This window comes from Oncorhynchus mykiss, chromosome 9 (assembly GCF_013265735.2).
Source record: "Oncorhynchus mykiss isolate Arlee chromosome 9, USDA_OmykA_1.1, whole genome shotgun sequence".
In the NCBI taxonomy this organism is placed as follows: Eukaryota; Metazoa; Chordata; class Actinopteri; order Salmoniformes; family Salmonidae; genus Oncorhynchus; species Oncorhynchus mykiss.
This window is the reverse complement of record NC_048573.1, coordinates 76,728,285-76,755,768: the sequence shown is the minus strand read 5'-3', so window position 1 is coordinate 76,755,768 and position 27,484 is coordinate 76,728,285. Positions and strand designations below refer to the sequence as shown.

The 27,484-nt window shown below is 47.1% G+C and overlaps 1 protein-coding gene across 1 annotated transcript in view; it reads right to left on the bottom strand.

Moving 5' to 3' along the window:
- The window catches only part of si:ch211-169p10.1 (coiled-coil domain-containing protein 120), a 120,960-nt gene extending 98,642 nt beyond the window's left edge, over nt 1-22,318 (bottom strand). Inside the window, exon 1 of the mRNA XM_036989099.1 lies at nt 20,917-22,318. The gene's annotated coding sequence lies outside the window, so the exon portion shown is untranslated. The remainder of the gene's footprint in view (nt 1-20,916) is intronic.
- Between the last annotated feature and the right edge of the window lie 5,166 nt (nt 22,319-27,484).

Sequence of the window (27,484 nt, the reverse complement as noted above, 5' to 3'; positions counted from 1 at the left end):
TCCTGCCCTCCAGGATACGTACAGCACCCGATGTCACAAAAAGATCATCAAGGACAACAACCACCCGAGCCATTGCCTGTTCACCCCGCTATCATCCAGAAGGCGAGGTCAGTACAGGTGCATCAAAAATGGGACCAAGAGACTGAAGAACAGCTTCTATCGCAAGGCCATCAGACTGTTAAACAGTCATTACTAACTCAGAGAGACTGAAGAACAGCTTCTATCTCAAGGCCATCAGACTGTTAAACAGTCATTACTAACTCAGAGAGACTGAAGAACAGCTTCTATCTCAAGGCCATCAGGCTGTTAAATAGCCGTCACTAACACATTAGAGGCTGCTGCCTATATACATAGACATGAAATAACTGGCCACTTTAATAAATGGAAAACTAGTCACTTTAATAATGTTTACACATTTTGCTTTACTCATCTCATATGCATATAAACTGTATTCTATTCTACTGTCCTTCACAATAACATCTGCAAAACATGTTTATGTGACCAATAAAATTTGATTTGTATTGATTTGATTTTGAAGTTTCTACGGACTTAACCTGTGTTCTCTTCTCTCATTTAGAGTTTCTACGGGCATATCTTATCCCGTTTCTACGGGCATAACTTCTCACGTTTCTACGGGCATATCTTCTCCCGTTTCTACGGGCATATCTTCTCCCGTTTCTACGGGCATAACTTCTCCCGTTTCTACGGGCATATCTTCTCCCGTTTCTACGGGCATAACTTCTCCCGTTTCTACGGGCATATCTTCTCCCGTTTCTACGGGCATATCTTCTTCCGTTTAGAGTTTCTACTGGCATAACTTCTCCCGTTTAGAGTATATACAGGCATATCTTCTCCCGTTTCGAGGTTCTACAGGCATATCTTCTCCCGTTTCGAGATCCTACGGGCATATCTTCTCCCGTTTAGAGTTTCTACGGGCATAACTTCTCCCGTTTAGAGTTTCTACGGGCATATCTTCTCCCGTTTCGAGTTTCTACGGGCATATCTTCTCCCGTTTCGAGTTTCTACGGGCATATCTTCTCCCGTTTAGAGTTTCTACGGGCATATCTTCTCCCGTTTAGAGTATATACAGGCATATCTTCTCCCGTTTCGAGTTTCTACAGGCATATCTTCTCCCGTTTAGAGTTTCTACAGGCATATCTTCTCCCGTTTAGAGTTTCTACGGGCATATCTTCTCCCGTTTCGAGTTTCTACAGGCATATCTTCTCCCGTTTAGAGTTTCTACGGGCATATCTTCTCCCGTTTCGAGTTTCTACAGGCATATCTTCTCCCGTTTCGAGTTTCTACGGGCATATCTTCTCCCGTTTCGAGTTTCTACAGGCATATCTTCTCCCGTTTCGAGTTTCTACGGGCATATCTTCTCCCGTTTCGAGTTTCTACAGGCATATCTTCTCCCGTTTCGAGTTTCTACGGGCATATCTTCTCCCGTTTCGAGTTTCTACAGGCATATCTTCTCCCGTTTCGAGTTTCTACGGGCGTAACTTCTCCCGTTTCTACGGGCATAACTTCTCCTGTTTCGAGTTTCTACGGGCATAACTTCTCCCGTTTCTACGGGCATAACTTCTGCCGTTTCGAGTTTCTGCGGGCATAACTTCTCCCGTTTCGAGTTTCTACGGGCATAACTTCTCCCGTTTCTACGGGCATAACTTCTCCCGTTTCGAGTTTCTACGGGTATAACTTCTCCCGTTTCTACGGGCATAACTTCCCCCGTATCTACGGTCATATCTTCTCCCGTTTCGAGTTTCTACAGGCATATCCTCTCCCGTTTAGAGTTTCTACAGGCATATCTTCTCCCGTTTAGAGTTTCTAAGGGCATATCTTCTCCCGTTTCGAGTTTCTACAGGCATATCTTCTCCCGTTTAGAGTTTCTACAGGCATATCTTCTCCCGTTTAGAGTTTCTACAGGCATATCTTCTCCCGTTTAGAGTTTCTACGGGCATATCTTCTCCCGTTTCGAGTTTCTACGGGCATATCTTCTCCCGTTTCGAGTTTCTACGGGCATATCTTCTCCTGTTTCAAGTTTCTACAGGCATATCTTCTCCCGTTTCGAGTTTCTACGGGCATAACGTTTCGAGTTTCTACGGGCGTAACTTCTCCCGTTTCTACGGGCATAACTTCTCCCGTTTCGAGTTTCTGCGGGCATAACTTCTCCCGTTTCGAGTTTCTACAGGCATAACTTCTCCCGTTTCTACGGGCATAACTTCTCCCGTTTCGAGTTTCTACGGGTATAACTTCTCCCGTTTAGAGTTTCTACAGGCATATCTTCTCCCGTTTCGAGTTTCTACGGGCATATCTTCTCCCGTTTCGAGTTTCTACGGGCATATCTTCTCCCGTTTCGAGTTTCTACGGGCATATCTTCTCCCGTTTAGAGATTCTACAGGCATATCTTCTCCCGTTTAGAGTTTCTACAGGCATATCTTCTCCCGTTTAGAGTTTCTACAGGCATATCTTCTCCCGTTTAGAGTTTCTACGGGCATATCTTCTCCCGTTTCGAGTTTCTACAGGCATATCTTCTCCCGTTTAGAGTTTCTACGGGCATATCTTCTCCCGTTTCGAGTTTCTACGGGCATAACGTTTCGAGTTTCTACGGGCGTAACTTCTCCCGTTTCTACGGGCATAACTTCTCCCGTTTCGAGTTTCTACGGGCATAACTTCTCCCGTTTCTACGGGCATAACTTCTCCCGTTTCGAGTTTCTGCGGGCATAACTTCTCCCGTTTCGAGTTTCTACGGGCATAACTTCTCCCGTTTCTACGGGCATAACTTCCCCCGTATCTACGGGCATATCTTCTCCCGTTTCGAGTTTCTACAGGCATATCTTCTCCCGTTTAGAGTTTCTACAGGCATATCTTCTCCCGTTTAGAGTTTTACGGGCATATCTTCTCCCGTTTCGAGTTTCTACAGGCATATCTTCTCCCGTTTCGAGTTTCTACGGGCATATCTTCTCCCGTTTCGAGTTTCTACAGGCATATCTTCTCCCGTTTCGAGTTTCTACAGGCATATCTTCTCCCGTTTCGAGTTTCTACGGGCATATCTTCTCCCGTTTCGAGTTTCTACGGGCATATCTTCTCCCGTTTCGAGTTTCTACGGGCATATCTTCTCCTGTTTCAAGTTTCTACAGGCATATCTTCTCCCGTTTCGAGTTTCTACGGGCATAACGTTTCGAGTTTCTTCGGGCGTAACTTCTCCCGTTTCTACGGGCATAACTTCTCCCGTTTCGAGTTTCTGCGGGCATAACTTCTCCCGTTTCGAGTTTCTACAGGCGTAACTTCTCCCGTTTCTACGGGCATAACTTCTCCCGTTTCGAGTTTCTACGGGTATAACTTCTCCCGTTTCTACGGGCATAACTTCCCCCGTATCTACGGGCATAACTTCTCCCGTTTCTACGGGCATAACTTCTCCCGTTTCGAGTTTCTACGGGCATAACTTCTCCCGTTTCGAGTTTCTACGGGCATAACTTTTCCCGTTTAGAGTTTCTACGGGCATAACTTTTCCCGTTTCGAGTTTCTACGGGCATAACTTCTCCCGTTTCTACGGGCATAACTTCTCCCGTTTAGAGTTTCTACGGGCATAACTTCTCTCGTTTAGAGTTTCTACGGGCATATCTTCTCCCGTTTCTACAGGCATATCTTCTCCCGTTTAGAGTTTATACGGGCATAACTTCTCCCGTTTAGAGTGTCTACGGGCATATCTTCTCCCGTTTCTACGGGCATATTTTCTCCCATTTCTACGGGCATAACTTCTCCCGTTTCGAGTTTCTATGGGCATATCTTCTCCCGTTTAGAGTTTCTACGGGCATAACTTCTCCCGTTTCTACGGGCATATCTTCTCCCGTTTCGAGTTTCTACAGGCATATCTTCTCCCGTTTCTACGGGCATATCTTCTCCCGTTTCGAGTTTCTACAGACATATCTTCTCCCGTTTTGAGTTTCTACGGGCATATCTTCTCCCGTTTCTACGGGCATATCTTCTCCCGTTTCGAGTTTCTACGGGCATATCTTCTCCCATTTCTACGGGAATATCTTCTCCCGTTTAGAGTTTCTACGGGCATATCTTCTCCCGTTTCGAGATTCTACGGCCATAACTTCTCCCGTTTCGAGTTTCTACGGGCATATCTTCTCCCGTTTCTACAGGCATATCTTCTCCTGTTTAGAGTTTCTACGGGCATAACTTCTCCCTTTTCGAGTTTCTACGTGCTCATCTTCTCCCGTTTCTACGGGCATATCTATTCCCATTTAGAGTTTCTACGGGCATATCTTCTCCCGTTTCTACAGGCATATCCTCCCGTTTCGAGTTTCTACGGACAGATCTTCTCCCGTTTCGAGTTTCTAAGGGCATAACTTCTCCCGTTTCTACGGGCATAACTTCTCCCGTTTCTACGGGCATATCTTCTCCCGTTTAGAGTTTCTACAGGCATATCTACTCCCGTTTCGAGTTTCTACAGGCATATCTTCTCCCGTTTTGAGTTTCTACAGGCATATCTTCTCCCGTTTCGAGTTTCTACAGGCATATCTTCTCCCGTTTAGAGTTTCTACGGGCATATCTTCTCCCGTTTCGAGTTTCTACGGGCATATCTTCTCCCGTTTAGAGTTTCTACGGGCATATCTTCTCCCGTTTCGAGTTTCTACAGGCATATCTTCTCCCGTTTCGAGTTTCTACGGGCATATCTTCTCCCGTTTCGAGTTTCTACAGGCATATCTTCTCCCGTTTCGAGTTTCTACGGGCATATCTTCTCCCGTTTCGAGTTTCTACGGGCATATCTTCTCCCGTTTCGAGTTTCTACGGGCATATCTTCTCCTGTTTCAAGTTTCTAGAGGCATATCTTCTCCCGTTTCGAGTTTCTACGGGCATAACGTTTCGAGTTTCTACGGGCGTAACTTCTCCCGTTTCTACGGGCATAACTTCTCCCGTTTCGAGTTTCTGCGGGCATAACTTCTCCCGTTTCGAGTTTCTACGGGCATAACTTCTCCCGTTTCTACGGGCATAACTTCTCCCGTTTCGAGTTTCTACGGGTATAACTTCTCCCGTTTCTACGGGCATAACTTCCCCCGTATCTACGGGCATAACTTCTCCCGTTTCTACGGGCATAACTTCTCCCGTTTCGAGTTTCTACGGGCATAACTTTTCCCGTTTAGAGTTTCTACGGGCATAACTTTTCCCGTTTAGAGTTTCTACGGGCATAACTTCTCCCGTTTCGAGTTTCTACGGGCATATCTTCTCCCGTTTCGAGTTTCTACAGGCATATCTTCTCCCGTTTCGAGTTTCTACGGGCATATCTTCTCCCGTTTCGAGTTTCTACGGGCATAACTTCTCCCGTTTCTACGGACATAACTTCTCCCGTTTAGAGTTTCTACGGGCATATCTTCTCCCGTTTCTACAGGCATATCTTCTCCCGTTTAGAGTTTCTACGGGCATAACTTCTCCCGTTTAGAGTTTCCACGGGCATATCTTCTCCCGTTTCTACGGGCATATCTTCTCCCAAATCTACGGGCATAACTTCTCCCGTTTCGAGTTTCTACGGGCATATCTTCTCCCGTTTAGAGTTTCTACGGGCATATCTTCTCCCGTTTAGAGTTTCTACAGACATATCTTCTCCCGTTTTGAGTTTCTACAGGCATATCTTCTCCCGTTTCTACGGGCATATCTTCTCCCGTTTCGAGTTTCTACAGGCATATCTTCTCCCTTTTCGAGTTTCTACGGGCATATCTTCTCCCGTTTCGAGATTCTACGGCCATAACTTCTCCCGTTTCGAGTTTCTACGGGCATATCTTCTCCCGTTTCTACAGGCATATCTTCTCCTGTTTAGAGTTTCTACGGGCATAACTTCTCCCTTTTCGAGTTTCTACGTGCATATCTTCTCCCGTTTCTACGGGCATATCTTCTCCCATTTAGAGTTTCTACGGGCATATCTTCTCCCGTTTCTACGGGCATATCTTCTCCCATTTAGAGTTTCTACGGGCATATCTTCACCCGTTTCCACGGGCATAACTTCTCCCGTTTCTACGGGCATATCTTCTCCCGTTTCTACAGGCATATCTTCTCCCGTTTAGAGTTTCTACAGGCATATCTACTCCCGTTTCGAGTTTCTACAGGCATATCTTCTCCCGTTTCGAGTTTCTACAGGCATATCTTCTCCCGTTTAGAGTTTCTACGGGCATATCTACTCCCGTTTCGAGTTTCTACGGGCATATCTTCTCCCGTTTCGAGTTTCTACGGGCATAACTTCTCCTGTTTCGAGTTTCTACAGGCATATATTCTCCCGTTTCGAGTTTCTACGGGCATAACGTTTCGAGTTTCTACGGCCATAACTTCTCCCGTTTCCACGGGCATATCTTCTCCCATTTAGAGTTTCTACGGGCATATCTTCTCCCGTTTCTACAGGCATATCTTCTCCCGTTTCGAGTTTCTACGGGCATAACTTCTCCTGTTTCGAGTTTCTACAGGCATATATTCTCCCGTTTAGAGTTTCTACGGGCATAACTTCTCCCTTTTCGAGTTTCTACGTGCATATCTTCTCCCGTTTCTACGGGCATATCTTCTCCCATTTAGAGTTTCTACGGGCATATCTTCTCCCGTTTCTACAGGCATATCTTCTCCCGTTTCGAGTTTCTACGGACAGATCTTCTCCCGTTTAGAGTTTCTACGAGCATATCTTCACCCGTTTCTACGGGCATAACTTCTCCCGTTTCTACGGGCATATCTTCTCCCGTTTCTACAGGCATATCTTCTCCCGTTTAGAGTTTCTACAGGCATATCTACTCCCGTTTCGAGTTTCTACAGGCATATCTTCTCCCGTTTCGAGTTTCTACAGGCATATCTTCTCCCGTTTAGAGTTTCTACGGGCATATCTTCTCCCGTTTAGAGTTTCTACGGGCATATCTTCTCCCGTTTCGAGTTTCTACGGGCATAACTTCTCCTGTTTCGAGTTTCTACAGGCATATATTCTCCCGTTTCGAGTTTCTACGGGCATAACGTTTCGAGTTTCTACGGCCATAACTTCTCCCGTTTCCACTGTCATATCTTCTCCCATTTAAAGTTTCTACGAGCATATCTTCACCCGTTTCTACGGGCATATCTTCTCCCGTTTCTACAGGCATATCTTCTCCCGTTTCGAGTTTCTACAGGCATATCTTCTCCCGTTTCGAGTTTCTACAGGCATATCTCCTCCCGTTTAGAGTTTCTACGGGCATATCTTCTCCCGTTTCGAGTTTCTACGGGCATATCTTCTCCTGTTTCGAGTTTCTACAGGCATATCTTCTCCCGTTTCGAGTTTCTACAGGCATAACGTTTCGAGTTTCTACGGGCATAACTTCTCCCGTTTCGAGTTTCTACGGGCATAACTTCTCCCGTTTCTACGGGCATAACTTCCCCCGTATCTACGGGCATAACTTCTCCCGTTTCTACGGGCATAACTTCTCCCGTTTCGAGTTTCTACGGGCATAACTTTTCCCGTTTAGAGTTTCTACGGGCATAACTTCTCCCGTTTCGAGTTTCTACGGGCATATCTTCTAGCGTTTCGAGTTTCTACAGGCATATCTTCTCCCGTTTCGAGTTTCTACGGGCATATCTTCTCCCGTTTCGAGTTTCTACGGGCATAACTTCTCCCGTTTCTACGGGCATAACTTCTCCCGTTTCTACAGGAATATCTTCTACCGTTTAGAGTTTCTACGGGCATATCTTCTCCCGTTTCTACGGGCATAACTTCTCCCGTTTCGAGTTTCTACGGAAATATCTTCTCCCGTTTAGAGTTTCTACGGGCATAACTTCTCCCGTTTCGAGTTTCTAAAGACATATCTTCTCCCGTTTTGAGTTTCTACAGGCATATCTTCTCCCGTTTCTACAGGCATATCTTCTCCCTTTTCGAGTTTCTACGGGCATATCTTCTCCCGTTTCTACGGGCATAACTTCTCCCGTTTCTACGGGCATAACTTCTCCCGTTTCGAGTTTCTACGTACATATCTTCTCCCGTTTCTACGGGCATATCTTCTCCCATTTAGAGTTTCTACGGGCATATCTTCTCCCGTTTCTACAGGCATGTCTTCTCCCGTTTCGAGTTTCTACGGACAGATCTTCTCCCGTTTCGAGTTTCTACGGGCATAACTTCTCCCATTTAGAGTTTCTACGGGCATATCTTCTCCCGTTTCTACAGGCATGTCTTCTCCCGTTTCGAGTTTCTACGGACAGATCTTCTCCCGTTTCGAGTTTCTACGGGCATATCTTCACCCGTTTCTACGGGCATAACTTCTCCCGTTTCTACGGGCATATCTTCTCCCGTTTCTACAGGCATATCTTCTCCCGTTTAGAGTTTCTACGGGCATATCTTCTCCCGTTTCTACGGGCATATCTTCTCCCGTTTCGAGATTCTACGGCCATAACTTCTCCCGTTTCGAGTTTCTACGGGCATATCTTCTCCCGTTTCTACAGGCATATCTTCTCCTGTTTAGAGTTTCTACGGGCATAACTTCTCCCGTTTCGAGTTTCTACGTGCATATCTTCTCCCGTTTCTACGGGCATATCTTCTCCCATTTAGAGTTTCTACGGGCATAACTTCACCCGTTTCTACGGCCATAACTTCTCCCGTTTCTACGGGCATATCTTCTCCCGTTTCTACAGGCATATCTTCTCCCGTTTAGAGTTTCTACAGGCATATCTACTCCCGTTTCGAGTTTCTACAGGCATATCTTCTCCCGTTTCGAGTTTCTACAGGCATATCTTCTCCCGTTTAGAGTTTCTACGGGCATATCTTCTCCCGTTTCGAGTTTCTACGGGCATATCTTCTCCCGTTTCGAGTTTCTACGGGCATATCTTCTCCCGTTTCTACGGGCATATCTTCTCCCATTTAGAGTTTCTACGGGCATATCTTCTCCCGTTTCTACAGGCATATCTTCTCCCGTTTAGAGTTTCTATGGGCATAACTTCTCCCGTTTCGAGTTTCTACAGGCATATCTTCTCTCGTTTCGAGTTTCTACGGACAGATCTTCTCCCGTTTCGAGTTTCTACGGGCATAACTTCTCCCGTTTAAAGTTTCTATGAGCATATCTTCACCCGTTTCTACGGGCATATCTTCTCCCGTTTCTACAGGCATATCTACTCCCGTTTCGAGTTTCTACAGGCATATCTTCTCCCGTTTCGAGTTTCTACAGGCATATCTTCTCCCGTTTCGAGTTTCTACAGGCATATCTTCTCCCGTTTCGAGTTTCTACAGGCATATCTTCTCCCGTTTCGAGTTTCTACGGGCATATCTTCTCCTGTTTCGAGTTTCTACAGGCATATCTTCTCCCGTTTCGAGTTTCTACGGGCATAACTTCTCCCGTTTCTACGCGCATAACTTCTCCCGTTTCGAGTTTCTACGGGCATAACTTCTCCCGTTTCTACGGGCATATCTTCTGCCGTTTCGAGTTTCTGCGGGCATAACTTCTCCCGTTACTACAGGCATAACTTCCCCCGTATCTACGGGCATAACTTCCCCCGTATCTACGGGCATAACTTCTCCCGTTTCTACGGGCATAACTTCTCCCGTTTCTACGGGCATAACTTCTCCCGTTTCGAGTTTCTACGGGCATATCTTCTCCCGTTTCGAGTTTCTACGGGCATAACTTCTCCCATTTAGAGTTTCTACGGGCATATCTTCTCCCGTTTCTACAGGCATGTCTTCTCCCGTTTCGAGTTTCTACGGACAGATCTTCTCCCGTTTCGAGTTTCTACGGGCATATCTTCACCCGTTTCTACGGGCATAACTTCTCCCGTTTCTATGGGCATATCTTCTCCCGTTTCTACAGGCATATCTTCTCCCGTTTAGAGTTTTTACAGGCATATCTACTCCCGTTTCGAGTTTCTACAGGCATATCTTCTCCCGTTTCGAGTTTCTACAGGCATATCTTCTCCCGTTTAGAGTTTCTACGGGCATATCTTCTCCCGTTTCGAGTTTCTACGGGCATATCTTCTCCCGTTTCGAGTTTCTATAGGCATATCTTCTCCCTTTTCGAGTTTCTACGGGCATATCTTCTCCCGTTTCTACGGGCATATCTTCTCCCGTTTCGAGATTCTACGGCCATAACTTCTCCCGTTTCGAGTTTCTACGGGCATATCTTCTCCCGTTTCTACAGGCATATCTTCTCCTGTTTAGAGTTTCTACGGGCATAACTTCTCCCGTTTCGAGTTTCTACGTGCATATCTTCTCCCGTTTCTACGGGCATATCTTCTCCCATTTAGAGTTTCTACGGGCATAACTTCACCCGTTTCTACGGCCATAACTTCTCCCGTTTCTACGGGCATATCTTCTCCCGTTTCTACAGGCATATCTTCTCCCGTTTAGAGTTTCTACAGGCATATCTACTCCCGTTTCGAGTTTCTACGGGCATAACTTCACCCGTTTCTACGGCCATAACTTCTCCCGTTTCTACGGGCATATCTTCTCCCGTTTCTACAGGCATATCTTCTCCCGTTTAGAGTTTCTACAGGCATATCTACTCCCGTTTCGAGTTTCTACAGGCATATCTTCTCCCGTTTCGAGTTTCTACAGGCATATCTTCTCCCGTTTAGAGTTTCTACGGGCATATCTTCTCCCGTTTCGAGTTTCTACGGGCATATCTTCTCCCGTTTCGAGTTTCTACGGGCATATCTTCTCCCGTTTCTACGGGCATATCTTCTCCCATTTAGAGTTTCTACGGGCATATCTTCTCCCGTTTCTACAGGCATATCTTCTCCCGTTTAGAGTTTCTACGGGCATAACTTCTCCCGTTTCGAGTTTCTACAGGCATATCTTCTCTCGTTTCGAGTTTCTACGGACAGATCTTCTCCCGTTTCGAGTTTCTACGGGCATAACTTCTCCCGTTTAAAGTTTCTATGAGCATATCTTCACCCGTTTCTACGGGCATATCTTCTCCCGTTTCTACAGGCATATCTACTCCCGTTTCGAGTTTCTACAGGCATATCTTCTCCCGTTTCGAGTTTCTACAGGCATATCTTCTCCCGTTTCGAGTTTCTACAGGCATATCTTCTCCCGTTTCGAGTTTCTACAGGCATATCTTCTCCCGTTTCGAGTTTCTACGGGCATATCTTCTCCTGTTTCGAGTTTCTACAGGCATATCTTCTCCCGTTTCGAGTTTCTACGGGCATAACTTCTCCCGTTTCTACGCGCATAACTTCTCCCGTTTCGAGTTTCTACGGGCATAACTTCTCCCGTTTCTACGGGCATATCTTCTGCCGTTTCGAGTTTCTGCGGGCATAACTTCTCCCGTTACTACAGGCATAACTTCCCCCGTATCTACGGGCATAACTTCCCCCGTATCTACGGGCATAACTTCTCCCGTTTCTACGGGCATAACTTCTCCCGTTTCTACGGGCATAACTTCTCCCGTTTCGAGTTTCTACGGGCATATCTTCTCCCGTTTCGAGTTTCTACGGGCATATCTTCTCCCGTTTTGAGTTTCTACGGGCATAACTTCTCCCGTTTCTACGGGCATATCTTCTCCCGTTTCGAGTTTCTACAGGCATATCTTCTCCCGTTTCGAGTTTCTACAGGCATATCTTCTCCCTTTTCGAGTTTCTACGGGCATATCTTCTCCCGTTTCTACGGGCATATCTTCTCCCGTTTCTACGGGCATATCTTCTCCCGTTTCGAGTTTCTACAGGCATATCTTCTCCCGTTTCGAGTTTCTACAGGCATATTTTCTCCCGTTTAGAGTTTCTACGGGCATATCTTCTCCCGTTTAGAGTTTCTACGGGCATAACTTCTCCCGTTTAGAGTTTCTACAGGCATATCTTCTCCCGTTTCTACGGGCATATCTTCTCCCGTTTCTACGGGCATATCTTCTCCCGTTTCTACGGGCATATCTTCTCCCGTTTCTACGGGCATATCTTCTCCCGTTTCGAGTTTCTACGGGCATATCTTCTCCCGTTTCGAGTTTCTACGGGCATATCTTCTCCCGTTTCGAGTTTCTACGGGCATATCTTCTCCCGTTTCGAGTTTCTACGGGCATAACTTCTCCCGTTTCTACGGGCATAACTTCTCCCGTTTCTACGGGCATAACTTCTCCTGTTTCTACGGGCATAACTTCTCCCGTTTCGAGTTTCTACGGGCATAACTTCTCCCGTTTCGAGTTTCTACAGGCATATCTTCTCCCGTTTCGAGTTTCTACGGGCATAAGAGAGAGAGAGAGAGATAGAGGGAGAGCGAGAGAGAGGTGGAGAGAGAGAGAGGTGGAGAGATAGAGGGATAGAGCAGCAAACTGGTTGTCTTTCAGAAAACTGGTCAAATTTATTCTGTCTTCACATCACAGCTTAGAATCGTTCAACTTTCGCTGAATCAACAGTCCAAACAGTTCAAAGTTCACTGAATCCTCTGTTGATGCGTTGCAATAGAGTTGTTGTATTTCCAGCTGTTATCTCTTGGGGGGGAGGGGGGGCAGAGAGACAGAGACAGAGAGAGAGGAGTCTCTCTAAGAACTTTGCACACCTGGATTGTACAATATTTGCAAAAATTATTCAAGCTCTGTCAAGTTGGTTGTTGATCATCAGCCATTTTCTAGTCTTGCCATAGATTTTCAAGACGATTTAAGTTAAAATTGTAACTAGGCCACTCAGGAACATTCAATGTCGTCTTGGTAAGGTTATTGTCCTGCTGAAAGGTCAATTTGTCTCCCAGTGAATGTTGAAAACAGTCAGAACCTTGTTTTACTCTAGGATTTTGTCTCTGCTTAGCTCTATTCCGTTTCTATTTATCCCAACAACAAACCAAAAATATGTAGTTCTTGCCAATGACATGTATACCCATAACATGATGCAGCAACCACAATGCATGAAAATATGAAGAGTGGTACTCAGTGATGTGTTGTATTGGATTTGTGTTCAGGACATAAAGTTAATTTCTAACAGACAGAGAGAGGTCTATCCTAAGTGACTAATTAGTAACAGACAGAGAGAGGTCTATCCTAAGTGACTAATTAGTAACAGACAGAGAGAGGTCGATCCTAAGTGACTAATTAGTAACAGACAGAGAGAGGTCTATCCTAAGTGACTAATTAGTAACAGACAGAGAGAGGTCTATCCTAAGTGACTAATTAGTAACAGACAGAGAGAGGTCTATCCTAAGTGCTGAGAGCATTCAACCAGGTAAGGTTGGGCAGGCTCGGTGCTCAAGAGCTCCAGTGCGCCTGCACGGTCCGGTCTACCCAGTACCACCTCCACGCACCAGCCCTCCGGTGGCAGCTCCCCGCACCAGGCTTCCTGTGCGTGTTCTTGGCCCAGTACCACCAGTGCCAGCACCACGCATCAGGCCTACAGTGCGCCTCGCCTGTCCAGCGCTGCCAGAGCCTTCCTCCTCTCCAGCGCTGCCGGAGTCTCCCGCCTATCTAGCGCTGCCAGAGCCTTTCTCCTCTACAGCGCTGCCGGAGTCTCCCGTCTGTTCAGCGCAGTTGGAGCCTTCCTCCTCTCCAGCGCTGCCGGAGTCTCCCGCCTGTTTAGCGCTGCCAGAGCCTTCCGTCTCTACAGCGCTGCCGGAGTCTCCAGTCTGCATAGAGCTGCCAGTCTGCATAGAGCTGCAAGGAGCTGCCAGTCTGCATAGAGCTGCCAGTCTGCAAGGAGCTGCCAGAGCTGCCAGTCTGCAAGGAGCCGCCAGAGCTGCCAGTCTGTATGGAGCAGCCAGAGCCGTCAGTCAGCATGGAGCAGCCAGGGCCGCCAGTCAGCATGGAGCAGCCAGGGCTGCCAGTCAGCATGGAGCAGCCAGGGCTGCCAGTCAGCGTGGAGCAGCCAGAGCCGCCAATCAGCATGGAGCAGCCAGTCAGCATGGAGCAGCCAGAGCAGCCAGTCAGCATGGAGCAGCCAGAGCAGTCAGTCAGCATGGAGCAGCCAGATCCGTCAGTCTGCTCTTCCAGATCTGCCAGTCAGCCAGACTCTTCCAGATCCGCCAGTCAGCCAGACTCTTCCAGATCCGCCAGTCAGCCAGACTCTTCCAGATCCGCCAGTCAGCCAGACTCTTCCAGATCCGCCAGTCAGCCAGACTCTTCCAGATCCGCCAGTCAGCCAGACTCTTCCAGATCCGCCAGTCAGCCAGACTCTTCCAGATCCGCCAGTCAGCCAGACTCTTCCAGATCCGCCAGTCAGCCAGACTCTTCCAGATCTGCCAGTCAGCCAGACTCTTCCAGATCTGCCAGTCAGCCAGACTCTTCCAGATCTGCCAGACTCTTCCAGATCTGCCAGTCAACCAGACTCTTCCAGATCTGCCAGTCAACCAGACTCTTCCAGATCTGCCAGTCAACCAGACTCTTCCAGAACCACCAGCCAGCCAGGATCTGCCGGATCCAACTACCTGCCTGAGCTTCCTCTCAGTGCTGAGCTTCCCCTCAGTCCCGAGCTACCCCTCAGTCCCGAGCTGCCCCTCAGTCCCGAGCTGCCCCTCAGTCCCGAGCTGCCCCTCAGTCCCGAGCTGCCCCTCAGTCCCGAGCTGCCCCTCAGTCCCGAGCTGCCCCTCAGTCCCGAGCTGCCCCTCAGTCCCGAGCTGCCCCTCAGTCCCGAGCTGCCCCTCAGTCCAGTGGGGTTCTGGGTGAGGACTACTAGGCCATGGTCGGCGGCGAGGGTGGACTATCCTAGGACGCGAGGAGGAGGGACTAAGACATTGATAGAGTGGGGTCCACGTCCCACGCCGGAGCCGCCACCATGGACAGACGCCCACCCGGACCCTCCCTATTGTTTTGATGTGCGTCCGGGAGTCCGCACCTTAGGGGGGGGGGGGGGGGGGGGGGGTTCTGTCACGCCCTGGTCGAAGTATTTTGTGTTTATCTTCATTTATTTGGTCAGGCCAGGGTGTGGCATGGGTTTTTGTATGTGGTGTGTTGGTATTGGGATTGTAGCTTAGTGGGGTGTTCTAGTTAAGTCTATGGCTGTCTGAAGTGGTTCTCAATCAGAGGCAGGTGTTTATCGTTCTCTCTGATTGGGAACCATATTTAGGCAGCCATATTCTTTGAGTGTTTCGTGGGTGATTGTCCTTAGTGTCCCGATGTCCTTGTTCTGTGTTTATGTGCACGAGTATTAGGCTGTTTCGGTTTTCGTTACGTTTATTGTTTTGTAGTGTTTGTATTTAGATTCGTGTTGCTTCAGTTTAATAAACATGGATCGCAATAGCCATGATCAAAACGAGGGAGAACAAACCATTCATTTTTTAGGTCAATGTCTTTACAATACGTTTTCATGGGGAATCCAGAATTCCAATCGACGTTCCTGCAGTTCCTACTGCTTCCACTGGATGTCACCAGTTTGTAGAAATTAGTTGAGGTTTTTCCTTTGTGTAATGAAGTAGCCATGATCAAAACGAGGGTCACTTCGAATCACTGCTGATTCTCAAGATCTGGCACACTAATGAGATGCTAATGAGTCCAAACTACTACACCGTCTGAGCCAAGGGCTACATGCTTTTTGGTAAGTTTTGATTACAATACTGGGTGGGGTGAATATATTTTACAATACATATATGATTTTTGTTAAGGAGTAAATAGTAGCCTACAGCAAAGCGTGTTTAAATCATTTCTAACTTGTTAACAATTTCTGCTAGTTAGTTTTTGCTTGATTGAGCCTGCTAACTGAGGAGTTTTAATTCACCTGTTTCCATACATGTTTCATTTTAAACCATTTATCTTACAAAGGAGTTGTTAAATCTAACCGCTTAACTATTTATCTGTACATGGAATTGTATGGTTTTTTTAAACTCTTTTTTTCTAATCTTTGTAGGAAAATATCACAGGCACTATCTGATGTGTGGAGACATTTCACTGCAGCTAATGTAGAAGGAAGAGCTGTGTACATTTGCAAATACTGTGCCAAATCATATGTGAAGAATGCAACAAAGATGCAGAATCATCTGGCCCAGTGCATAAAGTTCCCTCAGCGTTCACAAAAAGCAACCTCTGACAAAAGTCCCTCTACTTCTATTCGAGGTGTAAATGATGAATCAGACACCTTATCGATAGCAACAGCTCATCGTCCTCCTGGAATCAGAGTTTTTTTGACTCAATGGAGGATCGTAGTCAGAGAAATGCTGATGAATGAATATAGCAACAATCTACCTCACTAAGCAAAGTGAGAAGAATAAGAGCACCACATTGAAGCTGCCCAGCAACACCTGTTGGGGTGATGATGTCATCATGTTTGACAGTCTCTTGGAGGGGAAGGAGTCTCTCCAAGAAATGGCCTTATCACTTCTCACTACCGTCTGCCAATATGGACAGCCCCATCAAGAGGATCCTCCTGGATGATGTATTTTGGGAGAGAGTGGTAAGCAGCCTGAAACCTATAGCAGTAGCCATTGGACGGATCGAGGGAGACAAAGCCATCCTGTCTGATGTTCAGACTCTGCTTGCAGATGTCAGAGAAGAAATCCGTACTGCCCTGCCCACTTCACTGTTGCTCCAAGCAGAGGAAACTGCAGTTCTGAAATGCAGCAAAAAAAAACGTGAAGACATCTGCCTGAAGCCCAATCACACCGCAGCGTACATGTTGGACCCCAAAGTCTGCTGGCAAGAGCATCCTGTCTGGTGCAGAGATCAACAAGGCCTATGGTGTCATCACTACCGTGTCTCGCCACCTTGGCCTGGATGAGGGCAAGGTTGTGAGCAGTCTGGTGCAGAGATCAACAAGGCCTATGGTGTCATCACTACCGTGTCTCACCACCTTGTCCTGGATGAGAGCAAGTTTTACAGATGTATGTTTAAAACGGTTTTTGGAAGATACGATGGATCATTGGGGATCATTGGGGATCATTGGGGATCATTGGGGATCATTGGGGATCCTTCAATATTCCCTTTCTTTTGTTGTTCAGTTGAAATCATCCCATGTGAAGAATCAACTCATTCAATTAAAGTTCAATTCGTAACTAAATTGTTATTTTTTTATTTCTATTGGAAGGATTTAATAATTTGCAATTATGTCTACTTATGATAAGGTAAAAGGTTTAGGTTTCTGTCGCCATATGATATGGTAAATATATCCAACGCAAAAAGCATCTACTTTTAAATGGTATTAATATTAAATTTGCATATATTCCTGTTAATTCCCACGGAAAGTTTCCACCTCTGAGTGCAACCCTAATCCTAAGTGACTCTTTAGAGCCACTCCTCTTCCTCATCTCCCCGTTGCTCTCTCCTCTTCATCTCCCCGTTGCCCTCTCCTCTTCCCCCCCCCGTTGCTCTCTCCTCTTCCTCATCCCCCCATTGCTCTCTCCTCTTCCTCATCCCCCCATTGCTCTCTCCTCTTCCTCATCCCCCCATTGCTCTCTCCTCTTCCTCATCCCCCCATTGCTCTCTCCTCTTCCTCATCCCCCTATTTCTCTCTCCTCTTCATCTCCCCATTGCCCTCTCCTCTTCCTCATCCCCCATTGCTCTCTCCTCTTCCTCATCCCCCCATTGCTCTCTCCTCTTCCTCATCCCCCGTGCTCTCTCCTCTTCCCCCCCGTTGCTCTCTCCTCTTCCTCATCCCCCCGTTGCCCTCTCCTCTTCCCCCCCGTTGCTCTCTCCTCTTCCTCATCCCCCCGTTGCCCTCTCCTCTTCCCCCCCGTTGCTCTCTCCTCTTCCTCATCCCCCCATTGCCCTCTCCTCTTCCTCATCCCCCGTTGCTCTCTCCTCTTCCTCATCCCCCTGTTGCCCTCCTCTTCCTCATCCCCCTGTTGCCCTCCTCTTCCTCATCCCCGTTGCCCTCCTTTTCCTCATCCCCCTGTTGCCCTCTCCTCTTCCTCATCCCCCGTTGCCCTCAACTCTTCCTCATCCCCCGTTGCCCTCTCCTCTTCCTCATCCCCCGTTGCTCTCTCCTCTTCCTTAAAAAAAACAAAAAAGGTAGGGGTGTGGATCAGAAAACCAGTCAGTATCTGGTGTGTCCACCATTAGCCTCATGCAGCACAACACATCTCCTTCACATAGAGTTGATCAGGCTGGTGATTGTGGCCTGTGGAATGTTGTCCCACTCCTCTTCAATGGCTGTGTGAAGTTGCTGGATATTGGGCGGGAAGTGGAACACACTGTCGTACGTGTGGATCCAGAGCATCCCAAACATGCTCAATGGGTGACATGTCTGGTGAGTATGCAGGCCATGGAAGAACTGGGCCATTTTCAGCTTCCAGGAATTGTGTACAGATCCTTGCGACATGGGGCCACGCATTACCATGAAACATGTGGTGATGGATGAAGGACCTCGGGATATTGTTACAGTATTTCTGTGCATTAACATTGACATCGATAAAATGCAATTGTGTTCGTTTTCCGTAGCTTATGCCTGCCCATACCATAACCCCACCACCACCAGGGGGCACTCGGCTCAAAATGTTGACATCAGCAAACCGCTCGCCCGGTTGTGAGGCTGGTTGGACGTACTGCCAAATTCTCTAAAACAAAATTCGAGGTGGCTTATGGTAGAGAAATTACCATTAAATTCTCTGGCAACAGTTCTGGTGAACATTCCTGCAATCAACATGCCAAATGCACGCTCCCTCAAAACCTGAGTCATCTGTGGCATTATGTTGTGTGACAAAACTACGCATTTTAGAGTGGCCTTTTATAGCTCCCAGCACAAGGTGCACCTGTGCAATGATCATGATATGTCACACCTGTCAGGTGGATGGATTATGTTGGCAAAGGAGAAATGCTCACTAACAGGGATGTAAACAAACATGTTAGAAATAAGCTTTATGTGCGTATGAAACATTTCTGGGATATTTTATTTCAACTCATGAAACATGGGACCAACACTGTACATGATGCGTTTATATTTTTGTTCAGGATGAGGAGGTACAGGGTTAGCCTGTTGAGCTAAAGGCACAGGGATGAAGAGGTTTCAGGGTTAGCCTGCTGAGCTAAAGGCACAGGGATGAAGAGGTTTCAGGGTTAGCCTGCTGAGCTAAAGGCACGGAGATGAAGAGGTTTCAGGGTTAGCCTGCTGAGATAAAGGCACGGAGATGAAGAGGTTTCAGGGTTAGCCTGCTGAGCTAAAGGCACGAGAATGAAGAGGTTTCAGGGTTAGCCTGCAGAGCTAAAGGCACGGAGATGAAGAGGTTTCAGGGTTAGCCTGCTGAGCTAAAGGCACGAGATTGAAGAGGTTTCAGGGTTAGCCTGCTGAGCTAAAGGCACGAGATTGAAGAGGTTTCAGGGTTAGCCTGCTGAGCTAAAGGCACAGGGATGAAGAGGTTTCAGGGTTAGCCTGCTGAGCTAAAGGCACAAGAATGAAGAGGTTTCAGGGTTAGCCTGCTGAGCTAAAGGCACGAAGATTAAGAGTTTTCAGGGTTAGCCTGCTGAGCTAACGGCACAGGGATGAAGAGGTTTCAGGGTTAGCCTGCTGAGCTAAAGGCACAAGAATGAAGAGGTTTCAGGGTTAGCCTGCTGAGCTAAAGGCACGAAGATGAAGAGTTTTCAGGGTTAGCCTGCTGAGCTAAAGGCATGGAGATGAAGAGGTTTCAGGGTTAGCCTGCTGAGCTAAAGGCACGGGATGAGGAGGTTTCAGGGTTAGCCTGCTGAGCTAAAGGCACGGGGATGAAGAGGTTTCAGGGTTAGCCTGCTGAGCTAAAGGCACGGAGATGAAGATGTTTCAGGGTTAGCCTGCTGAGCTAAAGGCACGATAATGAAGAGGTTTCAGGGTTAGCCTGCTGAGATAGAGGCAAGAGAATGAAGAGGTTTCAGGGTTAGCCTGCTGAGATAGAGGCACGAGAATTAACAGAATTCAGGGTTAGCCTGCTGAGCTAAAGGCACGGGGATGAAGAGGTTTCAGGGTTAGCCTGCTGAGCTAAAGGCACGAGATTGAAGAGGTTTCAGGGTTAGCCTGCTGAGCTAAAGGCACAGGGACGAAGAGGTTTCAGGGTTAGCCTGCTGAGCTAAAGGCACGGGGATGAAGAGGTTTCAGGGTTAGCCTGCTGAGCTAAAGGCACGAGATTGAAGAGGTTTCAGGGTTAGCCTGCTGAGCTAAAGGCACAGGGACGAAGAGGTTTCAGGGTTAGCCTGCTGAGCTAAAGGCACGGGGATGAAGAGGTTTCAGGGTTAGCCTGCTCAGCTAAAGGCACGGGATGAAGAGGTTTCAGGGTGTGGTCATTGGGTTCACTGAAGCATCTTCACCTCATGAAAAGATGACCCGTTAAAAACAGGGCATCCCAAATGAATGTTGCTCAATGAGAAATACAAAGTGACCTATATTATTAGTCATTATTAAAGACCGTCTTTACGTTGTTATCCAGCTACAGATGTGAATAAAGCAAGAACTGCAATTGAGGTCAGTATCATAGCAGGGTCAACGTGGAGCGGTTAAGGAGCAGAACCTACCGCTCAACCACAGGCTTCCGGAAGCATTACATCCAGACATTGACTCGACTGGCTACACCCCCTCCCTCCCGCCCCGCCTCTCCCCTCCCGCCCGGGCCCCTCCCGCACCTGCCAACCCCCCCACCCCACCCCGCCCCTCCCGCCCCTGCCACCCCCCCCACCCCGCCCGCCCCTCCCCTCCCTCCCGCCCCTCCCACCCTTGACACACACAAGCATTGAGTAGGCTTATCAAAACATGTGAACAGCAATGCAGCAATAATCAACCGGAACACTTTTGTGCTTCCTCTGATACAGAATAACCAATGGAGGGTGTGTGGGGATAGTGCGGGGGGAGAGATATATGCTTAGGGGCTCCTGAGTGGCATAGCAGTCTAAGGCACTGCATCTCAGTGCTAGAGGTGGTCACTACAGACCCTAGTTCAATCCCGGGCTGTATCACAACTGGCTGTGATCGTGAGTCCCATTGGGCGGAGCACAATTGGCCCCAGCGTTGTCTGGGTTAGGGGAGGGTTTAGCCGGGGGTTGGCCATCGTTGTAAAATAAGAATGTGTTATTTAAAACTGACTTGCCTAGTTAAATAAACGGTTTAAAATCATTGTAAAAAAAAGTAGCCTACCTGTTTGAAGGGATTTAGAGCGCCTTTATTAATGCCAAGAATCGACTCCCGAACGCGGCAGAAAAAAACATCTCTGAAATTCTATCCCGAATCTTCATGGAATAAACGTGTAAAGTGTGACTGGTCCAGTCCTGACGGAGTCCTCTAGGACTGCACCTATAGGGTGAGGGTGTCTGTATCATACCGACACGTTGATCATGATGAGAAGCAAAACTAACAAGCAGCGAGCAACAGAATAACACGTCCCATTCATAGCCTGTTGCCTGTTCGGGCGAGTGAACGTGTATCACAACAACATAACACTGTGTGGCGGCAACGTGGATAGCTCGCCTCTGTCCGGAGAGAGCTCATTCAGCACACCAACACAAGACCAAGTGCACTGCAAAGACCAGGCATTAGGACCGGACTTCGTGGAAGGAGTGATGGAAGAAAAAAAAAACACACCTTCCTTTCCGCAGATCTATTCGTAGTTCCTTGCGGTCCGGTAACGTTCATTCAGAATGAATTGTTTAAAAATGTATTTTTATTATCTCAGTACAATCTCTACACTGCCCTGGGGTAGACCGGTATAATGGTAAACCAATGGAGATGTTCTGTCTTTCACACACACCCCGGTTCGTTCCTCTGCGCCTTTCACACACTCCGGTTCGTTCCTCTGCGCCTTTCACACACTCCGGTTCGTTCTTCTGCGCCTTTCACACACTCCGGGTCGTTCCTCTGCGTCTGTCACACACTCCGGTTCGTTCCCCTGCGTCTGTCACACACTCCGGTTCGTTCCTCTGCGCCTTTCACACACTCCGGTTCGTTCCTCTGCGCCTTTCACACACTCCGGTTCGTTCCTCTGCGCCTTTCACACACTCCGGTTCGTTCCTCTGCGTCTGTCACACACTCCGGTTCGTTCCTCTGCGTCTGTCACACACTCCGGGTCGTTCCTCTGCGTCTGTCACACACTCCGGTTCGTTCCTCTGCGCCTTTCACACACTCCGGTTCGTTCCTCTGCGTCTGTCACACACTCCGGGTCGTTCCTCTGCGTCTGTCACACACTCCGGTTCGTTCCCCTGCGTCTGTCACGCACTCCGGTTCGTTCCTCCGATATCAGTTTCAGAATCTTCCAGTTGCTCACCTTCCATGCAGCATCCAAACCCGGGACTGGGAGGGAGATATAGCCTACAAATAACTTATGTGGTGATGTTTTCTTTATCCTGGTTAGCAGAAGATAAAGAAAGATGCTTCGCTTGCAAGTTTCTTCATCAGAGAGAGAGGGACAGAGAGAGAGACAGAGAGAGAGAGAGGAGAGAGAGAGAGAGGACTATATAACATAAACGCCTATTCACCAGGGATAGAGAGAGAGCACGCAACGCACATGCTCTTGGTCTCCATCAATAGGCTGCCTCTGCCTACATCTTCCGTATCCATGTAGTAACTAGGAGAAAAGACTGAGCCACTACCACAGTTAGTCAGAGAAAGGACCAATCCGGTCCCTCCTATTCACCGCTGAACGGTATATCGTAAAGTAGCGCTCAGCGCGTTAACTCTTTCATGGCTGGTGCGCTTCATGGCCGCTGAATAGGTATTCAAATAATTCCATATAAATTCAGCAAACACAATTGACTTGAACATGTATATTCGTTTTATTTAGATATGGAGGCTGTTTACATTCTAATTCGGAAAACATTGATCCATCAAGTCATTGCGTTTATCTATTGACTACATACAATTATTTGACCACATTTCCAAAATTGACAAAGAAGCAGAGGGCAATTCCTTTGCAGAGAGACAGATGAAAAGGTATTCCCGAATCCTGACAGTTTTCTGTTTGCGGTAGATTAGGGGTTAACACGTCGGTATTTTAATCCACCAAAGCCTTGTTAGAGATTATAAACCAGGGCTGCCTCCCGAATAGCATTACGTCTGTTAAATGGCACCCTATTCCATATATAGTGCAGATTACATTTGACCCTGGGCACTATGAAGGGAGTAGGGTGCCATTTGGTGGTGCGGTGTAGGGCACTATGAAGGGAATAGGGTACCATTTGGTGGTGCAGTGTAGTGCACTATGAAGGGAATAGGGTACCATTTGGTGGTGCAGTGTAGTGCACTATGAAGGGAATAGGGTGCCATTTGGTGGTGCAGTGTAGGGCACTATGAAGGGAATAGGGTGCCATTTGGGATGCAAAATGTAGTGTATTTGGGACACAGTGGGATCAGGAGGCGGTTGGCACAACATCAACAGTCATTGCTTTGCTTTATAAAAGGAGAAACAGAATAGATATGGAGTTTTTCTTTCATAGGATTATCTAATCTATTCACAGGTTTACTGTCAATAAACTGAAATAGAAAGGAGTGCTTCTCGAGGCCTAGGAATACACAGGTCAAATCTCACCCGTAGAAGTGGATTTATATCAGAACCTGAATTGTCAGTTACCCTTCTTGAACACATGAGTCATCCGATTCCATTTCTGATCATTCCAGTGTTGAAAGATGACAGTATCTGGACTAAACTTCCTAATTTGCTCCAATGGGCAAAATATATCGAATACACAGTACCAGTGGTTAGAGCGTTGGACTAGTAACCGGAAGGTTGCAAGTTCAAACCCCCGAGCTGACAAGGTACAAATCTGTCGTTCTGCCTCTGAACAGGCAGTTAACCCCCTGTTCCTAGACCAGTTAACCCACTGTTCCTAGACCAGTTAACCCACTGTTCCTAGACCAGTTAACCCACTGTTCCTAGACCAGTTAACCCACTGTTCCTAGACCAGTTAACCCACTGTTCCTAGACCAGTTAACCCACTGTTCCTAGACCAGTTAACCCACTGTTCATAGACCAGTTAACCCACTGTTCCTAGACCAGTTAACCCCACTGTTCCTAGACCAGTTAACCCACTGTTCCTAGGCCGTCATTGAAAATAAGTGACTTGCCTACTGACTTGCCTAGTTAAATAAAAGGTACAATTAAAACATTAAAACACAGTACCAGTCTAAAGTTTGGATACAGCTTCTCATTCAAAGGTTCTTTATTTTATTACAGTTTTGCACACTCTTGGCATTCTATCATCAAGGCAAAGTGTGGCAACTTTAAAGAATCTCATATATATATATATATTACAATATTACACACAGTGCCTTGCGAAAGTATTCGGCCCCCTTGAACTTTGCGACCTTTTGCCACATTTCAGGCTTCAAACATAAAGATATAAAACTGTATTTTTTTGTGAAGAATCAACAACAAGTGGGACACAATCATGAAGTGGAACGACATTTATTGGATATTTCAAACTTTTTTAACAAATCAAAAACTGAAAAATTGGGCGTGCAAAATTATTCAGCCCCTTTACTTTCAGTGCAGCAAACTCTCTCCAGAAGTTCAGTGAGGATCTCTGAATGATCCAATGTTGACCTAAATGACTAATGATGATAAATACAATCCACCTGTGTGTAATCAAGTCTCTGTATAAATGCACCTGCACTGTGATAGTCTCAGAGGTCCGTCAAAAGCGCAGAGAGCATCATGAAGAACAAGGAACACACCAGGCAGGTCCGAGATACTGTTGTGAAGAAGTTTAAAGCCGGATTTGGATACAAAAATATTTCCCAAGCTTTAAACATCCGAAGGAGCACTGTGCAAGCGATAATATTGAAATGGAAGGAGTATCAGACCACTGCAAATCTACCAAGACCTGGCCGTCCCTCTAAATTTTCAGCTCATACAAGGAGAAGACTGATCAGAGATGCAGCCAAGAGGCCCATGATCACTCTGGATGAACTGCAGAGATCTACAGCTGAGGTGGGAGACTCTGTCCATAGGACAACAATCAGTCGTATATTGCACAAATCTGGCCTTTATGGAAGAGTGGCAAGAAGAAAGCCATTTCTTAAAGATATCCATAAAAAGTGTCGGTTAAAGTTTGCCACAAGCCACCTGGAAGACACACCAAACATGTGGAAGAAGGTGCTCTGGTCAGATGAAACCAAAATTGAACTTTTTGGCAACAATGCAAAACGTTATGTTTGGCGTAAAAGCAACACAGCTGAACATACCATCCCCACTGTCAAACATGGTGGTGGCAGCATCATGGTTTGGGCCTGCTTTTCTTCAGCAGGGACAGGGAAGATGGTTAAAATTGATGGGAAGATGGATGGAGCCAAATACAGGACCATTCTGGAAGAAAATCTGATGGAGTCTGCAAAAGACCTGAGACTGGGACGGAGATTTGTCTTCCAACAAGACAATGATCCAAAACATAAAGCAAAATCTACAATGGAATGGTTCAAAAATAAACATATCCAGGTGTTAGAATGGGCCAAGTCAAAGTCCAGACCTGAATCCAATCGAGAATCTGTGGAAAGAACTGAAAACTGCTGTTCACAAATGCTCTCCATCCAACCTCACTGAGCTCGAGCTGTTTTGCAAGGAGGAATGGGAAAAAAATTCAGTCTCTCGATGTGCAAAACTGATAGAGACATACCCCAAGCGACTTACAGCTGTAATCGCAGCAAAAGGTGGCGCTACAAAGTATTAACTTAAGGGGGCTGAATAATTTTGCACGCCCAATTTTTCAGTTTTTGATTTGTTAAAAAAGTTTGAAATATCCAATAAATGTCGTTCCACTTCATGATTGTGTCCCACTTGTTGTTGATTCTTCACAAAAAAATACAGTTTTATATCTTTATGTTTGAAGCCTGCAATGTGGCAAAAGGTCGCAAAGTTCAAGGGGGCCGAATACTTTCGCAAGGCACTGTATATATATATATATATATATATATATATATATATATATATATATATATATATATATATATATGAATGAGAGAAAGAGAGAGGGGGGGAGAGAAGGGGAAGGAGAGAGGGGGGAGAGAGAGGGGGAGAGAGAGAGGGAGACATAGGGAGAAGGAGAGAGAGGGGGGGGGAGAGAAGGGGAAGGAGAGAGGGGGAGAGAGGGAGAGAGAGAAGGAAGGGGAAGGAGAGAGGGGAGAGAGGGAGAGAGAGAAGGAAGGGGAAGGAGAGAGGGGGGAGAGAGAGAGGGAGAAGGAGAGAGAGAGAGGGGGGGAGAGGGGAAGGGGGAGGAGAGAGGGGGAGAGAGAGGGAGAAAGAGAGAGGGGGAGAGAGAGGGAGAAAGAGAGAGGGGGAGAGAGAGGGAGAAAGAGAGAGGGGGAGAGAGAGGGAGAGAGAGAGGGGGAGAGAGAGGGAGAGAGAGAGGGGGAGAGAGAGAGGGGGAGAGAGAGGGGGAGAGAGAGAGGGGGAGAGAGAGGGAGAAAGAGAGAGGGGGAGAGAGAGGGAGAAAGAGAGAGGGGGAGAGAGAGGGAGAGAGAGAGGGAGAGAGAGAGGGAGAGAGAGAGGGAGAGAGAGAGGGGGAGAGAGAGAAGGGGAAGGAGAGAGGGGGAGAGAGAGGGAGAGAGAGGGGGAGAGAGAGAGGGGGAGAGAGAGGGAGTAAATCAGTAATGGCAGGTCTAAATGAAGCAGTATCTTTGATTTAAAAGGCTTTAATGAAGACTCCCTTTATAAAGCAGTTCCTCTTCCTCTCACAGAAACACAGGAGCCCTTTCTACTGCAGACATTTACTCACACACACACACACTGACCCCTCTCTTAATCCCAGCCCCCCTCTCTTAGGGGTCATTGAGTGTGTGTGTGTGTGTGTTTGAGAGTGTGAGTGTGAGAGAGAGAAACAGAGAGAGAAACAGAGAGAGAGAGCGAGAGAGAAACAGAGAGAGAGAGAAACAGAGAGAGGGAGAGAGAGAGAAACAGAGAGGGAGAGAGAGAGAAACAGAGAGAGGGAGAGAGAGAGAAACATAGAGAGAGAGAGAGAAACAGAGAGAGAGAGAGAGAGAAACAGAGAGAGAGAGAAACAGAGAGAAAGCGAGAGAGAAACAGAGAAACAGAGAGAGAGAGAAACAGAGAGAGGGAGAGAGAGAGAAACAGAGAGAGGGAGAGAGAGAGAAACAGAGAGAGGGAGAGAGAGAGAAACAGAGAGAGAGAAACAGAGAGAGAAACAGAGAGCGAGAGCGAGAGAGTTTACATTTTTAATCCCAGCCCCTGTCCCCGCAGGAAGGCCTTTTGGTAGGCAGTCATTGTAAATAAGAATTTGTTCTTAACTGACTTGCGTTGGTAAATTAAAGGCTAAATCAAATCAAAAATATGTCATAGTGTTTGGCAGTGAAAAGAAGTGGAACGATAGCAAGGTGTGGAATGTGGTCCATTGTAGCTCTGTTGGTAGAGCCTGGTGCTTGTAACGCCAGGGTAGTGGGCTCAATTCCCTGGACCACCCATACGGAAGATGTATGCAAGCATGACTGTAAGGTACTTTGGAGATGAAAGTGTTGGCTAAATAGCAGATATTACAGCATAACAATTTGCTGTGATATTAGTAATATGTTTGAATAAGCATCATTTTTAGGGGTCAGTCCAGGGGTCAACAGGACTAAATGACATGTCTGTAGGGGTCAGTCCAGGGGTCAACAGGACTAAATGACATGTCTGTAGGGGTCAGTCCAGGGGTCAACAGGACTAAATGACATGTCTGTAGGGGTCAGTCCAGGGGTCAACAGGACTAAATGACCAGTCTGTAGG